The sequence below is a fragment of the Nanorana parkeri genome, unplaced genomic scaffold, assembly GCF_000935625.1.
Source record: "Nanorana parkeri isolate BGI_ZX_2015 unplaced genomic scaffold, ASM93562v1 scaffold848, whole genome shotgun sequence".
Lineage (NCBI taxonomy): Eukaryota > Metazoa > Chordata > Amphibia > Anura > Dicroglossidae > Nanorana > Nanorana parkeri.
In genome coordinates, this window is record NW_017307116.1 from 468,965 (window position 1) to 487,618 (window position 18,654).

The 18,654-nt window shown below is 39.5% G+C and overlaps 1 protein-coding gene across 1 annotated transcript in view; it reads right to left on the reverse strand.

The window, feature by feature from the left end:
• The window catches only part of MSI2 (musashi RNA binding protein 2), a 608,564-nt gene that overhangs the window by 383,519 nt on the left and 206,391 nt on the right, over positions 1 to 18,654 (reverse strand). The gene's annotated exons all lie outside the window — the stretch shown is intronic.

The window sequence follows — 18,654 nt, forward strand, 5'->3', positions numbered from 1 at the left end:
CCATGCCAGCAAGTACTGAAAAGATAAATATTGGTACCCGACTTGATACCAAAAAAAGGGCATCAGTGAATCCCTAATACATATACTAAAATAATAATATTAATATAGTTTTTACACCAACCTACCAATGTGCTTGATTCCTAAGTGTTCCCTTGGGTTGCATGTGTGCCTGGATACCTAATGCAGACCTTGACAAATTTTCTTTGAATCTAGGAGCCAACTAAAAAAAACCTAGGAGTCAGTTTTTTTTTTGCAAGGGGGACCTAAATTTCTTTTTGGTATTTGAATTTTATTTTACTTTCATTTTTTTTTAAACTCGTTTGAGATGACAGGTTCTCTTTAAGGTGACATTAGGGGCCTATTAGTGTCACCTTTCCACTTCAATAGCTTTAGCTGGGGAATGACATCTGCTGGCTAAGGCAGCTGAAAGTAAACATAGCAGGTAGTGGCTGGGAGCAATGGCAAGCCTGCTATTGGTTATTTTAAATTGCAGTGGACAATAGCAGGCTGGCTATTGCACCCGCCCACTGTCTGCTGTCAATCAGCAGAGGAGGGAACTGAAGGAGAAAGTTCTCCTTCAGGTCCTCCTCTGCTGATACAGGCAGGGAGAGCAGCAGAGATCAGAAGGGACACAAATCACAGCATGCATGCTTCTCCAGCAGGGAGAAGAATAGGGAGCAGAGTTGATGCGGAGGTGGTGGCAGGAGGACAGTGAAGGGGCTGATAAAAGCCCAGGCCACGGATGTAATTTATAGTCGGCATGGCAACCTGGTGCCTGGGATTTGCCGAGCCATGACTTAATGTATATTCAAACCCTGACAAGGAATTTTGCATATTTTGCTCAATGTTAGTCTGTTAAATATACTATTGAAAGTGTTTTGTTTTTTATGCCCAATAAGTGGGGAGTGGGGGGGGACTGATCCTGGCAGAAATCCAGTGAGCTTGCACTTCCTGTGCATTAGACAGCGTTATCAGCCCTGCCCAGTTCTATTTTTTGACTACAGAACACCTTCACCTATACAGATGAGGGGAGGGGAGGGAGGGGAGCTGTTCTGTAGTTCTGACACACATCCTATGCTAGAGTGACATGCTGCACCTCTAGATACAGCACACTGAGTGAGCTTGGTCACTCTACAACAAGAAGTGCGTTATTGGCACGACAAACAGGTGAACATAAAAGCAAAAGGGCCTGAGCCACCACATCTAGGAGCTGGTAAACTGTCATATGTTAACATTCTGTTCTCAGGTTTAGATACACTTAAACTGAAAATGTTACATAACTTTTGTAATATAAACAGGAAGTAAATCCATTGCTTTGGAAAAAAATGTTTTTGTTACAGTATATTGTTTGAAATACTGTATAACAACTTTGTTTTAATGTACGCATAACATACGCAGGATCTCCTTTTGATTTTGAACAATCTAAACATCATGCAGGCTTTGCTTTCTATCTGGCCCCTTGGAATGAGTCACTATTCACATCACACAGACCGCACTCGGAGTACAAAATAGTGTCTATTCCCTCCACATGTAATCTTGAAGAGCCGGACCATGTGGCTTTAAATTCTCTTTGTAGAGAACAATTTGAATCAAGCTGGGAAAACAGTATGTCATATTGCTTTCTCAAATGAAAGAATGATTTCGGAAATATCATCCTTTTAACTATAAAAAGAGTAAAAATCTTGTTCATTTACAGCTGCTTTCAAGAACTTTAGACATGGAAGTCAGTGACAGGGGAATATTTCATTTTACAAGGCGGTAATGTTGATTGGACTCCTGCCTCTTCTGTTGTACCTGCTGGAGACATAAAGACCCATGAATACAAGGCAGGATTCCATCATTCCTTAGGCAAAAGGATGATTGTTCTTGAAAGGATAAGCTTAGTAGGGTTCCAACACAACGATCACCTGATGAGCTTAATGCCTGCCTGGCAGTATCTTGCAGCAGGATTATACAGTGGCGTCTGTGTCTGAATTGTGGCTCAGTGCAGTAATTATTATGACCATGCCTATTTGTCTGTCAGCAGACCAGAAGTTGGCATCTGCCTTGAAGGAAGTCCTGAAAAAGAATTTGATCGCTGAGCTGATATAGGAAAATGCAGTATAAGGAGTGAGCTTGAGATTCAGTCTCAGTTGCTTTAAGTTCCAATAGCAAAGTACTACTGTGATATATCAAACACTTACTTTATAACACATTTTATGGCCTCAAAGAAAAGCATGTAGGATGAATGGAAGTTATCATTCTTCTGCTTTTCCAAGCTGCCAAGGTCTCCTCTGTCATCTTGTGGACCACAGAGAGTTACTTTCCCCTGTGAACCATTAACAAATATAGCTAGGAAAACATTGGCACTTCTGTTAGTTCAAGTCTGCATTATCGTCAGCCATCTCCTGGGAGATTTGGGCGGCAGAAATAACCAGCTGGAACATCCCAATGATTGCCCCTGCAGGAGATGTATATAATAAAAATTGAAAGCTGCAGTATGAACTTCTCACATACTTGTCCTTTTGGTTTATTCATCAGAAATAATTATCTGTGCTAGCTTTCACGGGAGCACATATTTTATGATGTACATTAAAATTTAATGGATTTTTAATATTGTAACTACAGCAAGAAGCCAACTGAAAATTAAGCAATACATTCTTGCTCCGGTTTGTTGTTAGCCAATGCATCAACAGGGTTTAAATGGATTAACAGATTTAAAAATAAGCATTCACACCAATACAGCCATAAAACCTCAATTTTACAAGAGCTGCAGGGGGAACTTTCATTACGATAGTGTAATGTCAACAGATCTAGGACTTTCAGCTGGGGGAGTGGGCAGTTTATTTATAAGACCAGGGGGCATGATAATAGCGGGTGGTTAGTAGGCAGTTTCAGATTGGCCAAGCTTCTCATGGACGTGAGATTATTACTGATAAGCTTTGCCTCAGTCCGTAGAAGTTACAACTGTTCTGTAACCAAAGTAGAACAAGAATTCCTAGAGTTAGATTTTATGCATTTAACATGTGACATTGTTCTTTACAACAAAGGGTATTACAGTGGAACTGAAATCAAAAAGTGATGTTCTATGTTTTAGGGAACATTTAGAAGTGCTGTGTGTGCCTAAGCAGTAGCCTGGAAAATGTAGCTTTTTGCTTCAATTCCATCCTAAAAATACTAGTGCTAGCCTCAGGAGATTTGGAGATGTCACTACTGTGCTGTTCTCTGTACTGGAGGCTCTGATTTGAGAAAGCAAAGCCCAAACTTTACCAAGATGGCCACCTGCACACACACACAGTAGAACAAGGCATGAAAAAGATCAACTGCAGGAGGTAGGTGTTGGTGTCTGGGGAGGGTCATAAGCAATAATGGTGACTAGTCCCTTTTTGCACTCTGCCTGAATTTTTTTAGACAGAGTAGATTTTTAAACTAGTTAAATATATACAGAGGAAAAATATTAAACAAACCCTGGCAGCTTTTTACATTTTACATATTTAGTTACACATTTGTGATTATTTCCATCTTCTCATGTTTCTCCTTGATCTGCATTATTGCTCAGTAAACAAGGCAGTATATCAAAATGGAATCAGTAAAGTACAAATAAAATTTGCCATGGTCATCCACACCCCAATCGGGTCACTTGAAAGTACCAATTATGCTGATGTAGACACCTGGGTATTGTAGATTTATTGTACCAAGAGCCTTCGGTGATGCCTGGCACAATATATGGTTCATTAAACACAACAATTCTGCCAGTTCAGACTAGTGTTCGGAGCCAGTCCTGAACTCAAGGCAATAGGAAAAGTGTGACTGCTGTTTGTTCAGTGATGACATTGGTAGACTTTTAGGGCACTTTATAATTGGAAAACAAAACTGATGATTTTAACATGAAAATGTAGATATTTATAAAATATATAATTGGTGTCAAAAACGTTTCAACTTGATTCAGAAACAACATTTTAAGATCCTTTGTTTAGACCAGTGCTACTTAAAGTGTGGGTTGCGACCCCATATGGGGTCCCACAAGTGAACAGGGGGGTTGCCATCTGAGTCCCCGGCCAGGACCGCCATCAGGGGGGTACAGCCGGTACTTGTGTGAGGACACTGCACATACCATGATTTACTAGGAAAATATTTTCTCGATTTTATCCTTTAAGCTAGGGATGTACCGATACCGGATTTTCGGTATCAAATACCTATATTTTTTCTGGTAATCACCAATACCAAATACTGGAAGTCCCTTTAAGGAAGCGGGACGGCTTGTAATGACTCGTGACAAAGAAGCATGGAGCTGGCTTTCTGGCCATTTAGGAAGCTGGGGAGCAGTTAACGTGCCACCTGGCTTCCTGATTGGCCAGCTTCCTGACCAATCAGGAAGCCGGGTGGTGAGTCATTACATGGCGTCTGGCTTCCTGATTGGCCGAGAAGTTAGGCTTCCTGATTGGCCAGCCTGCTGGTGAGTCATTATACGCAGCCCAGCTTCCTGACTGGTCGAGAAGCCGGCTCATGCTCTCCTTTCACCAAGTGATGAGGAAGCATGCAGCCGGCTTTGCGGCCAATCAGGAAGCCGGGCAGCGAGTAATGACACGCGTGCCCAGCTTCCTGATACCGGAAGTTTTTGTATCGGGATAGGCATCGGGTGCATTTGGACGAGCACGAGTACTTGCCCAAATACTCAGTATCAGCACCGATACTAGTATCAGTATTAGTGCTTCCCTACTTTATACACAAGGTTTTTTGTAAAAGTGTACCTGCACCTTTGCTGCAGGTACACTGATGTTGCAAGGCCCCTTGCCAGTGTTACACTCACTTATCCCTGATCCAGCATGATAAATAGCTTGTTGGCACCACACAGCCACTTGTTAACCTCTTCCCAGTTGCTCCGCTCTATATTCTCCATTCAATCCGACTGAGAGTTTGAACTCTCAAGCTTTGGCTTCTAACATATATCAGGGACTCAAATGGTGAGTTAGCTCCAACAGCATTGACTCGTGACCACATCTTTGTACTCGTGACCACAAGGAAAGCTGAGTTTGTCCATAGTCCATACAAGGGAAGGTATAAGAGCTGCCATTTGACATGAGACTAATGGTTTTTTTTAGAAGAAAACTGCCACTTTACAATATACTGCTTAATAAAGTAACATTCATTTTAAAATTAGTGTTATAAAAACATTTTAACATTAGAGGCCACTGCTATGTCACAAGAGGTTGTTAAATATTGCTGTAAGTTATAGGAGGTGCTAGAGACTATTGCCAAGTATCCAAAGTCAAAAACTGATTTTAGGCCGTCTCCCAAAAAACCCAATAAGATCAGCTAAATACTTATTGATCTTTCCAGACTGGCTCAATAATTTAATTTCTCACTACTTCTGTCTCTCTACTGCAGCCAGGTTCTGCGTGAGAGAATCCCTGACATACACTAAAACAATTCCTGCAGAAATATACATGCCCTATCTTGCCCTGGGAGAAAAGTAGCAAAAACAATAAGGCCTCGTTCACACCGTGAATTCTGGCCATCATGCGGCAGGAATGGAAGGTGTCCCCATGTGGATGCAGACGCTGTACTCATTCAATTTAATGACCTGTTGGTTGACAGCAGCTGCATTTGTAAGCAGCAGTCCTCATGTAATTGTACTGTATATGATAAGAATTTAGAATAGATCACTGTCGCTGGACGCAGGATAGATATAGGTATATAATAAGATTACATGCGCACTTGTCTCTTACAGATGCTATCACCTGGTCATTAACTTGAACGGGTACAGCGGCCACATTTAAACTGGGACATCTGGCATTCCTGCGGCAGGAATCTGTAGGTTCCTGCCTTAGGACTGCCAGAATGGAGTGTTTGCACACCCACTGATGCACAGTGTGAACAAGGCCTAACACTGTTTTATTGTATAATCCTATACTATTTATCTGTTAACGTACCATTTGTGTAAACACACATACACACCTATTTTGCTGTAATACCATTTCAAGAGACTAAATAAAAAAGCAGATTGTACCCTAGCCCACAAGGAATACTTATTATAAGAGAACATTGCTTTTAGATACTCATAGATATAGATGCTGAATTGATATCATTAGCCATAATTTGGTGCAATTTTTCAAGTTAGATATGATTCAACAGCTATTTTCACTTTGTTCCTATTCCATTGTGTTGCTGTGTGCAGTTTGACACATATCAAAGCTCTTTGTATGGCAGTTAAGTCATTTACATAACCTCATGTATGTAAACATGACCCTTTCATATATGACAAATACTATGTATTTTTGTGTAGGTCACACATGTGAAAATATAAAAGTTAAAACTTTACTTCACAGGAAAAAACTCTCTAGGTCAGTTACAGATGTCGGCAAAGATATTTACTCTTACTTGCTTCTTTTCTGTAGATAGTGAGATATGTTCCAGAGCACCTGCTGAAATCTTTCAGAATGAATGCCAAGGTTAAGAAGTAATACTACTATAATTTAATTATTAGTACTAGTATGGGCAAATATAAAAACTGTGCCCAAAGCATCTCTTTAGATGTGCAGCTCTCTTGTAAATACTTCCCCAAAGATGAAACTCCCAGAGCCGTAAACCTAACAACATGGGGAATCCCATAATCCTTGCAACAGGCTGTCTGCAGTTTTACATTATGCTCTGAAGAATCTGTTCTGAAAGCCTGAAAGGCAGCGAGATAATAGATACCTGTTGGCATGATTGCAAAGAGTTACATTTTATTTTTTAGGCAGTTAGAAATATTACTGGCTGGCTGCAAAAAAAGGCTAGTGCAGTATATACTATTTAAAAAAAAAAAAAATTATTTCCCTTTATAGTGAAACAGACAAACATACAGGACAAGTTAAATAGCCATTACATGATAGCTTAAATTACATCAACATAATACATTCAGATACACTGACACCCACAGAAACAAATTACTATATTTCAGCCAAATTATAAATATGAGTCAAAATCTTACACAAAGCCCACTAGAGACATTAAGATCAAATACACTCACTACAAGACAGATCTCGTCACTTCAAGACACAAACCATGCTGACAATCACCTTTATTCAAGACTGAGTCATCATTTCCCGAAATAAATGTGTATAGAACAACAGCTTTTGTGTGTCAACTATCAATGTTTTTCAGGTTCTTAGGTGGCCCAACATAACTCAGCTGAACAACAATGGTGCAACAGACATGTGATTTGTCACTTGCCTTAACAAAGGGGATTGCCACCCACCAGTTAGCAGAACAGAGAGGGACGCTACGTGACGGTGGACGACGATGCAGTGCCCCACAGTATTTGAAAATAAGAAAGAAGGCAGGAAAGCAAGCAACCCTTCACTATTAAATGATAAAGCTGTCAGAAGAGCCAAAAGGCCTAATAGCATTTTTACCGAGCCACATCACAGTAAATCTTTCATTCCTATCAGTTTGTCTTCTGCTCGTACATTATTGGTTATGACAGTAGAAGTATGAACCCTCTTCATCACCCAAGCAGAGTCAGTTACTCATAACACAGACACTTTGCTGTTTCCACAGTTATAAATAGCTTCTGAAACAACTTATGGAAAACCGATTACTTTGTATAATGCAAGCACTAAAAATTATAGCTCTACAAAGCCATACTTTATTGACCTCTAATATTCCAACATTGTACAAAACCCGAATGTAAAAGCAATTCTATTTCCGTACAGCCCAGTTGAAGACAGACCTGACTGCATGATGATGTTGCTGCCACCGACACACACATTTGCTAGGACTGAATGTGATTATTGCTGTAAACGATTTTTTTGCGGTCATAAAGAAATAAAACAGCCTCTAAATAGTAGCACCAACATTATAGCTGTTGATATAAATTATATCTTGGAAGCACGATAGAGAGAGGAGGGGAAGGAAAAAGATGAGAAAATGGAAGCAGTTCAAACTTCTTTTACAGTAATAGTCTCCAGTTGAGCATAATCACCAAAGCTACAGTGATAAGATTGCCAAAAGTAGACAAACATCTGTGAGTTGAATTCATCTCCGAAGGAAAGCCAACAGCTTGTTATCATTAAAGAGGCGATGCGCGTTCGCCGTTTGAACTGCGGGCCGTCTTGTTACTGCGTTTTCTGAGGCAATTGCACCAGATGTTGGCAACCATCCTGAGATGGAAGACAAGCACCTGCTGCTGGAGAAATTAAATGCTCTCTGCCCTTTTTATCCCCCCCCCTATTTGTTATTATTCAGCAGGGAAGAGAGAAAGACAATAAAGAGAAGTGACCCTTGGATATAACCTGCGCATTTCTAACTGTGTACAACTGCTGAGTAAGTATCATAGAAGAGGAATCTGATCCCCAGTCTTGAACAAGAGATATAGTGGCTATTAGGAGTATGCACAATGAAAAATTCATTCATCTTACAGTTTACACTACAATGTTGCCATAAATTATATAAATTAATTACTATTTCCAAGTAAAATTTTGCTTACATTTTTAGGATGTATAAAATTGTTCAAGCCAATTTCATAAGCAGAGAGCTGAATGTGTCACTAGATTTCATATCCAGATTTATCTTTTGCAAAATTAATAACTTATTCATTCTGAAAGCGCATAATAAAAATATAAATAGTCTGGACAGCAAAGTATAACATTTGCAAGCGGATCATTTCCACACAAAGCAGTTGTGCATTATAATTGTTCTTTTGGCTGAACCAGTGGTGCACAGAAAAGGCATTCCAGCAGTTCACTCTGGACACCTTCTGCAGCGTCTGCAATCCTGGCTCTTGACAGATTAGCCAAAAATTACCCTGAGCCACTCTGACCTTGTCCTTGTGTACAAAGGAATGGGAATAGGGGAATATGCCAAAGACAATATCCAAGGCACAAAACACTAATTTCTACTCACCAAAATAAGCAAGGTTAAGTCCTGCAATATGAAATGCTGCACATACATTGATATACAATAACATAAAACCATATATATATAGATCAACAATAAACCACTCATGTAAAAGATACCATTGAAGAAATGTTGAAATCTTTCTGTATTAACAATAACCAGATTTACGTGTCAAAATACATACACTACACATTTGCCACGGTATAATTTGCCCTATTTAAAAAAAACACTTTTACATACATCTGTTCTTCAGTAGGAAAGGGTGTTGCTGTAATAGTTACCTTATCTATAAGGCTGGGAATGTCACATTTACCAAACACATTCAAAAAGCCTACCCTGCCATGCTATATTAAAAACAAAGCATGAGTGACTCGATGCTAAGGAAGTGGTGTTCTACCACATAATGTGCAGGGCTTTCTCTTGCCCCATATAAATTGCTATACAGTACAGCCTTTATAATTTTCTTCGTTCTATTGCCTTGGTCACTCCTGTTTGATCCTTTTGAGGATTTCTTGCACTTGAAGTATTATGTAACTCTGGTATGAAATTTATGGTAACTTTGCGCTCTTATTTAGGGCTGCAACAACTAATCGACATAATCGATTATAATCGATTATTGAAAAAGTTGTCAACTTTTTCAATAATCGATTAATCGGCTTCTGGTTAGTTGGCCCTGTTCACGGCTCCACACACGCTGCACGCCACACCTCCTCCCCACCTCACGCTCGCCGCTGCCAGACCCGCCCGCATCCACGCTCTTCACGCCGCACCTCCTCCCCGCCTCACACTCACCACCCGCCCACATCCACGATCGGCACAGGGACGCTTTCCCACACATGGTGCTCTATAATGTATTGCTGGGATTTGTATTCCTCTATAGCTGATGGTACATTGTGCTGTATATTATACATGGGAATACAAAGCCCAGCAATACATTATACACTGCATGTATAATGTATTGCTGGGATTTGTTGTATTCCTATATAGCTGGTGGTATTCTGCACTGCGCTGTATAGAAGACTACAAATCCCAGCAATAATACATTATACAGCGCAATGCAGAATACCACCAGCTATAATGTACTATTGCTGGGATTTGTTGTAGTCCTCTATAGCTGGTGATATTCTGCATTGCGCTGTATAATGTACTATTGCTGGGTTTTGTAGTCCTCTATAGTCGGTGCCATTCTGCATTCATTGCTGTATAATTTTACACTTTCCTTTTCACTATATTGCACACCACACTATTTTTTTTCCACCGCTCCAAGCTTGCTCCTGTGATGGACTACAATCTCAATACAAACTAGTAGTCCATCACTGGAGCCATTTTTTTTATTGTTTATCCGATTAACCGATTAATCGAACTTAATAATCGGCTAACTAATCGATTTTGAAAATAATCGTTAGCTGCAGCTCTACTCTTATTTCACAAATGTATATGTATAAATTGTGTTATGCACAATTATTTATGAAAAATATTGTTGATTTTCAGTATAACATGGTGACTTAAAACTTGTATTTTAGGTATTATCAGCGCTGGAACATGAAGATTCTCCCCAAGCATCAGTTCTGCCGCAGAGAAAGTATTTCCCCAAATCCAGCACAAGTTTGGAAATCCACTATGCCAGGGCAAGCTTGGTCTTGCTGGGCAGGTGCATAGGACAATCCAGGGACTGAGCTGGGTTGTCCCATGCTGCCAGAATGATGGGTTGCAAAGGTCTGGAGTGAAACTGGGTAAATAGGACTGCTTTGAAAGAGGCCAACATTAAGCCCGCAATTCTTATGCAAGAGGAGTCGCTTGGGCAGCTCCTGGACCGATGGCTCCAAATGTGGGAGCTAGTTTGGACTCTGTCTCGGGGAAGGAAGATCCAGAACAGGGCCACATCCAAGATCAGACCAAAATAGTCCAAGTCATATCCAGTGTTCATTTCTAGTGATTCAGGATGCAACCAAATTTCTGCAGGGCTTGCACTTTCTGTTGATCACTGGCTGACAGGGATTGAGCCAACTGTTCCCTCAGCAGGGAGATAACAGGAGCTAGTACCTTGGTGAAAACTCAATGTACAGTGGTCAGAACAAAGGATAGGGCAACAAATTGTTGATGTTGTGTGCCCACAGCAAATGCAGCTTTGCCTGATGTAGGTGTTCCTAGCAAAGTGTATATGTTAGCCCATCGACCTAATAGTGCAGAAGCCACGAACCAGTTGCTGGAGGACAGAGGGGTCCTTGAAAATGGATCCAGGGGCCTAAGCCCTGTTCCTGGATGAGACATCTAGAGCCCGATAGACATAGTCACAACAACAGGTTGCATAGAAGGGCTTGAAATGGAGAGCAAGACTGAGAACTTCAATAAGTACCAACCTTTTTGAGTTTAAAGGGAAAAATGTAAATATGAAGCACGGAGTTACACTTTCTGTGATCAAATGCTGGCAATTTTTCCTTGTTTCAGACATGATAAACAAAGCAAATAGATTATTTACTTAATATTTTTAGGTAAGAAGCTAAAATTACTGAGCAGCATTGTCTTTAAAATATTCACAGATTCAAAACGTATTTTTTTTTAAAACTGCTAAATTAATGATTTAGCATGATTGACAATGTAATTTGAATATCTGATTACCAACAGAGGATATAAGCCAGCACCTTGTCCATTAATTTTGTGTAGCTAACGTGGCAGGTTTCTGCACTTTGTTATCTTCAGAGAACCTTTCAAATTACTTTTTATGTTTTCAGAATGTACACAAGGCACAAAATAAGCAGCTAGAAATAATTCCATCAGTGATGTGATCATTGAGGAAATGTAAATGTAATTAAAAGTTCCAACAAAGATATTCATAAAATTCAAGACATGTACTTTCATATTAATGTGTGTATGAATGAATATGACTTTCATGCAGAAATAATTTGACTTGGAATTTAAACTTGTTAGAATATCTGACAGACAGAATGTCCCTGTACTGATTATTTTATATGAGAATAAAGTAGCACTAAATTATACTACTAAAAGGGGTCTAAAAACATAAATGAATTTGCAAAGATTTACACTGATCACCTGCCCTGTAGACATCAGATCTGGAACTTCACATGATGAAGAACTAGGTAAAAGAATGGGTCACTGATTTGGAAGCAAATGGCTGACACCCAGGAGACAGCAACTTTGCAGCAACCAAGTTGTAAGCAAACCAAAAAGTTATTTTTTTTAAACACTTTAATAGCGGTTTAAACTTACCTGTGTCTTCCCTGCACGCTTCTGTCCGAAAATGTAAAACTGCACTGGCGGCCGCAAAGCATCTTGGGGCGGGCGCATGGGCAGTTCACATTTTCAGCCGGGACGCGAGGAAAGACAAAGTAAGTCTATGGACGCGTGCACCCGCATGCAGACATCATGGGAGAGTACGTGCCAGCAAGCTCAGAGGAGTCAGCGCTGGATCGGAGATTCGCCGCTGCACTGGAGAGAAGGCTGAAAACTACAGGAAAGAAGAAGATAATCGGATTAAAATATATAATTTAAGGTAAGTGCTTTAATTAACGTTGGGGTGAGGGAAAAAAAAATTTGCCTTTAATGTCACTTTAACAGGTAAAATCTAGACCGTCACATAAGGCCTTAAAGCTCACAAGGCCTCTTCTTCCTGCTACTGCTTTACACTAAGATTTTACAAATATTAAGGGCTGGCATTGCACATGTTTAATAACAGCAAAAGGTGCCAACTGACATTAGAGGCTACCAACAAAGTGGGACAAATGTCAAATGTGGACATTAAATTCCACATTTGTCTCATAACTGGGGATAAAAGATTATTTTCAGTAATAGTATATCTAAGTGGTCACAGAAATATTAGCCTTTAAGCTAATGTCTATAATGTTTTCCTGGCATGTGGTAAGCAGTACATATTCAGCCAGTGTATGTCTAATACAAATACTGGTAAAATGCACAGAATTTGAGGTATATTAAGGAAATAATAGTGGAATACTTTGTAAAATTTTTAAGAGTGCCTACTAATCACGCTTATTTGTTTCAATAAGCAAGTCCGGTGCTTAGATCCAAAGAACGCTGCTAGGTGACTGCCTAAAATGGCGTCACCAATCAACCACCTGCATGTAGCGAGTCCCATTTTTTGCAACTCAGACCTTTGCAGTAAACAATTGTCAGGGTCTTGAGTTGTGCACAGTCAGGGTTCCCAGCCAGTGTCTCCAGCAGTCTGCCACTTCTGATAGCCTTGTAGTATTTGACATCATAGTGATAGGGTACTGAAATTTACCAGTATACCAACCTCCTAGAACAAGCTGGAACCTGCCTTAACATAACAAACATTGAGCCAGACCCCTGTCCAAGTGCTCCTCTGCTGCAACCAGATTTTGTGCCTTTACAATCAACACTAATACAAATATCAGTATAGCAGCTATATATTGCTGCAGATACTGGGGGAAGGGGGGATTTCAAGTGTTGTGTAATTACACAGATATAGTTATAGACAGTTATGTCTATAGTTATAGACATAGTTTCAGCTAAACTTCAACTAGACTTTTACGGCTGTTTGCAGCTTTAATTGCAACTTAGTTCCCTGGAATTGTGAGTAAATTCCAGTTCTGCACTATTCACAGGATTGCTCTAAAATAACGGAATGTGTTGTGTCACATATTCTCTTCAAAACTAGGGCAAATTTAGGAATATTTGCATTATTTTTATTTAAAGAAATACTGGGCAAATCTGTTTTGTAACTGTTCTGGAATTGGGATCATTTATTTTCTTCCTGTGGTAATGTGGCAAACAATGTTACGGTTTTTTTCTAGAGCCTTCCAATATTGTAAATCCTTATTTTAATGGATATTTATAAAGAATAGCAATTTTTTTAAATGTGTTATAAGTTTTTAGGTGCTAGAGAGTCACCAGTACCAGTGCTTTGGGAGTGAAGCCCCTCCCTCTTCTTTCCACCCCTGGAGCATTACACCATGCTAAAATTAATACTGGCTAAAACCAATATGTAGGGGTGAACTGATCATTCAGCCTTGAGGATACCAACTGTATTAGTGCTATTCAACACTAAAACACACCTGAGCTACTAGCATTAGGAACTATTCATGAATAACTAAAAATGTTCCTGCTTTGAATCCGTTCATGGCTCAGTAAAACAGATTTGGTACCAGACATTCATCAGTCATTAGTGAATTTCACAGGATCTGAGCAGGGTGGATTTTTTGCTGGTACTTGAAATCTACTGGAAACTATTAAAATCCCTCATCCAGAGGACTAGCAGCCTGGTTGGATGGTGGGAACATAGACTAGGTGAAGTGTTGTTAGTACATCTGCTTTAAGGGAAACCTGTACTGAGGGTAGCCATTACCAACCCCCCTCCCTTCCCCTGTTAACTGGTTGTCATGCAGATCAAGTCATTTTAATAGCTGTTTAAAAATCACTGGACTGGATTTAGTGTGCAAAGTATCCGTTCTAAGTTCACTCTGACTTCACTGGCTGCATACTTATTCAGGGTTAGGATTTCAAAGTATTACATTTAGCAACAGGCAGCTGGCATTTTAGGAGGTAGGTTGGCATTGGAAGCCTACATACTTCTCCTAGTATGGCTTTCACAATACAAATTGCACTCTAAAACAATAGGCAAATTGCAGTAATATTGTAATTATGATAAAGAAATAAAGCACCAAGATACACAGTGCTTAAACATGATTTTCTAAAGGTTACTAAAAGGCAATAAAAGTTACCACCCCACCCAATAGTTCTGGAAACGTTTATGTGTTTTAGCATACACTTTTTTGCCTATCAACGCATTATAATGTACTGGCCTAAAGGATGATCTGGCAAACGACCAGGAAAAAGTCAATAAAAAACAAGCTTTTAATGACAGAACAATGTATTATCTTGAACAGCACACTTATGATTATTACATTATTTAAGTGACTATTAAAGTGTACAGTACATGGAACTTGACCACATTAAGCATTTTTTATTCTGTTTTGACATCAATGTAAATTTCTGTGCCTGTAACACTTTGGGGGTTATTCACTTAGCTGCCGAAGGCATCCGAGTGAGTAACCGAGCCGAAGTGAAGTGAGCCGAACGCTGTTCGGCCATTCACTTCAGCCTTGTACAACTGATTTCAGCTGTACATCGGCTGTAATCAGCCGTACATCGGCTGGCTTCGTTCAGCCAAACATACTCTGCATGTCGGCTGAGCCGAAGTGCAGAAGGAGTTCGCCTCAGCCGATCCATCATCTGGAGCGGCTGAGCTGAAGCTCTGGCAGCTCACTCGCTGTCATTCGCCCCTATTCTCATAAGTGAATAGCCAAATGCCGCCGAGAGGCATTCGGCTCGGCGATTCTGCTCAGTACCTCCGAGGTAGCGAGCATAATAGAAAAAAAGTTAAATGAATGGGGAAAAAAAAAGGAAAAAAAGTTGAAAAATAATTTTTTTAAATGTACAAATAGGAAAAAAAATTTAAAAATTAAACATTTTAAAGGGAACAAAAAAGATGCACGCCGACCCGACCGCACGTGACAAACTCCCGCCACATAATAAAGTATCTGACAGATGCTGGCAAAAAAAAACACAATTGGGCGGAGCTAGCGGTGACATCACCATTAGCTCCGCCCAACTGTTTCCGATTGGCCGGCACCTGCCAGAGTCTTCTAGCAGGTTCCAGCCAATAAATAACAACTGGGCAGAGTTGGCCGTGACGTCACAAGCTGCAAGATCACGACTGGCTCTGCCCAGCTGTCACTTGCATGGAGATCAGTCAGCTTCGGCCGACCTTTCTCTACGGCTAAGCCAAGCCGAAAACATATGCGTTCGGCTCGGCTGTTGTCGGTGCTGTTCGGGCTTTAGTGAATGGTTCTACTGAACCAAAGGGCTCAGGCCGCCAAAGTGAGCTACGGCTGGATCCTTCGGCTCATTAGTAAACAGCCCCCTTTGTATTCAGGGTAGCCAGGTTGGCATGGGTTCAGACAATTTTTATTGGATTAAATGCCCTTACAGCAATGATAATAAATATATTCTTGATTTAATTTTTTGTCTTTTTAATATTTTCTATAAGGAGCAATCATTTTGAGAGAGCTGTGGCTTAATTTTGGTTAAATGTTAAGTACAGTTACAATACAATACCCTACAAAAGGATTGGGAGGTTACTTATTAACCACTACCATAAATCATATTGTGCTCATTTAACTGTATAAAATGGTAATATTTATTTTTTTTAAATCTATTTTTTAGCACTGTAATGTACCTTGTATTATTTATGCATATGTCTTGAATTGTATTGTAACTGTACTGTATTCCTTTAAATTGTAAAGTGTTGTGATAAATTACTCCTGTATAATAATAATAATAGTAATATTCTACATGAAGACCAAGTTAAAAGTGACAGTGAGAAGAGTTGGGACAAAATATTACATTACCAGGTATGCTTGAACAGTTGCAACACAGGATTATGTTTTTCTGTAAGATTTAAACCATGTGCATAAAAGTGTTCCCGGCAGCATTATAAATTTGTCCCAATCTCTATTATTGTCATACTTGCTGGTTGGTTTGGTCTATATGTACAGTCATGTGAAAATTTAGATATAGCCTGTGGAAATCATTGACCTTTCTAACTTATTTTAACACGTAAACATTAGATCTTTTTTTCAAACAGTGCCCACAAATATCCCTCTGAAATGTCAATAAGACAGGTTTCACGAGCATACTCCCTAAGAAGGTTCTAATCACTGGCACCTAATCTGGAACACCGAATTCTAGTTTCATTGATTTGAAGTGGTGGCAAATGTGTAAGGCTGTATGTACTTTCCTTTTGACAAATCTGCATTTTCCTCAATTTAGATCATGAAAATAAAAAGACCCTGCCAATTCTATTTGCCATTTGTTCAAATATATAATGTTACTATGTAAGCACTAGTTAAATCAGGATCTAATGTCTGTCTGTTTAAATGGTCAATCATGTTGAAACAGTCAACAATTTTCATGTGTTGTACTTATGTTTTCACATGATAGTAAAGGAAAAAAAATCTAAATTAAGACAACAACAAAAAAGGAATATTTATATTAAATTTAATCAGCACATGTATTAACCACCTACAGTTATCAGAGTACAATAATGTTCACAACAGTAGTCAATTACATCTGACAGCCCTAATTAGTATTGTTGAAAGACAATGTCCACCTATTTAGGGGACAAGAATATCAGATACCTACAATATAAAACATTGTGGTGGCACAAAACAAAAATTGCAGTGTCTACAAAAAGGACAACAGAGATGAACATAAAAAACTGTATCTTTTTTGTTGGTATCAATAAGGAAGGCCTACATACCCCGTTTCCCCGAAAATAAGACCTACCCTGAAATTAAGACCTAGTACTATTTTTGGGAATTGCTAAAATATAAGACCTACCCCGAAAATAAAACCTAGTTGTGACCATTCCCAGGACCGGTGGTGGCATAAAGAGGGAACTTGAAGAGCCGCGGGAGAGAATCAGTGCTGCCAACTAAGCCAACACTAGAGGAAGCGAGGCGGCATCGGAGGGAGCAGAGCCGCATAACCGATGCCTCCTCTATAGCGCCGGCTCCTGTCACAGGCAGAGTGATACCAAATGCACTCTGCCTGTGAGGAATCTATAGTGAAAGCGCGCTTCGCTCATTCTGGTTACCAAATTGCTCTTGGAAAGGTGCAGCACCCCTGTTTGCCCTGATCACCCTATTCTTAACTTTGCCATTTTGGATTATTTAATTTGGATTTGTATTAACTTTAGATTGTTGTAGATAAAAAAATAAAATAAGACATACCCCGAAAATAAGACCTAGTGTGTTTTTTTGAGCCAAAAAAAATATAAGACAGTGTCTTATTTTCGGGGAAACACGGTAGGTAGAATGTTTTTTTCAATGGTTGCCCTAATAAACACGTTAACATAGTTCAGTTCAGCCACTACAGCATCCCAATTGTATGCACAATTCCCACTTGTAGGCAGCCCAGAATGAAAGCAATGTTATGGGTTAACAAACCAGTTGAAATAGTGTAAAGTGACATTTTTCCTATCTTTCTAATTCTCATCTCACACAAGCACAGGGTGAAAAGGAGAAATCTACATATCAATGTGTGTGCAGATGAAACAATTCCGCTGCAGCACTGTGCCAAGGCTAGATGAACTGTGCTTTCAGTCACACAACACCATGACTCCTTGCACCTACTGGCACCGGCCCGTCAGACTCTATTCCATGCTCTTTTTACAAATGCCGATGAAATGAACCCTCACTAAGAAAAGGCCTCCATTCACATGCTAAATGATTCAATGAACCTGCTTTATCATCATAACCTGAAATCAAGGGCCCCAAGGGGACAAAACCTTTGGGGTGTATAATACACAATCTGCTTTAATTTAAAAAGAAGGCAACCCGTTTACCCTGTATTTTGCTAAACAGCAAGATGTGTTCTCTTACACAAAACATTCTTACAACCATGTAAGTTATTTTTTTTTTTAAATCAAATAAAGTAACAGCATAATTCTATCTAAATATGGCCACAGAAGTGAGACAGACACCACCAGATACAGGAGTTTTAGACTTTATTATTTGAGCATCTGCATGTCTTTAATACAACAATGACTAACAGAAGACTGCTAGCAAACATCATTTAAAAATTGATAGGGCATGCTTAAACAAATTTGGTCATTCGTGGCCTTTTAAAAGATAAAATCTAAAATTTATGTTGAAAGCACAGCAAACAATGGCCAAGAGTATTTTTGTTTTTGCAGTGTGATAATTGTCAAATTTACTACATAAAGAAACAGTCTAT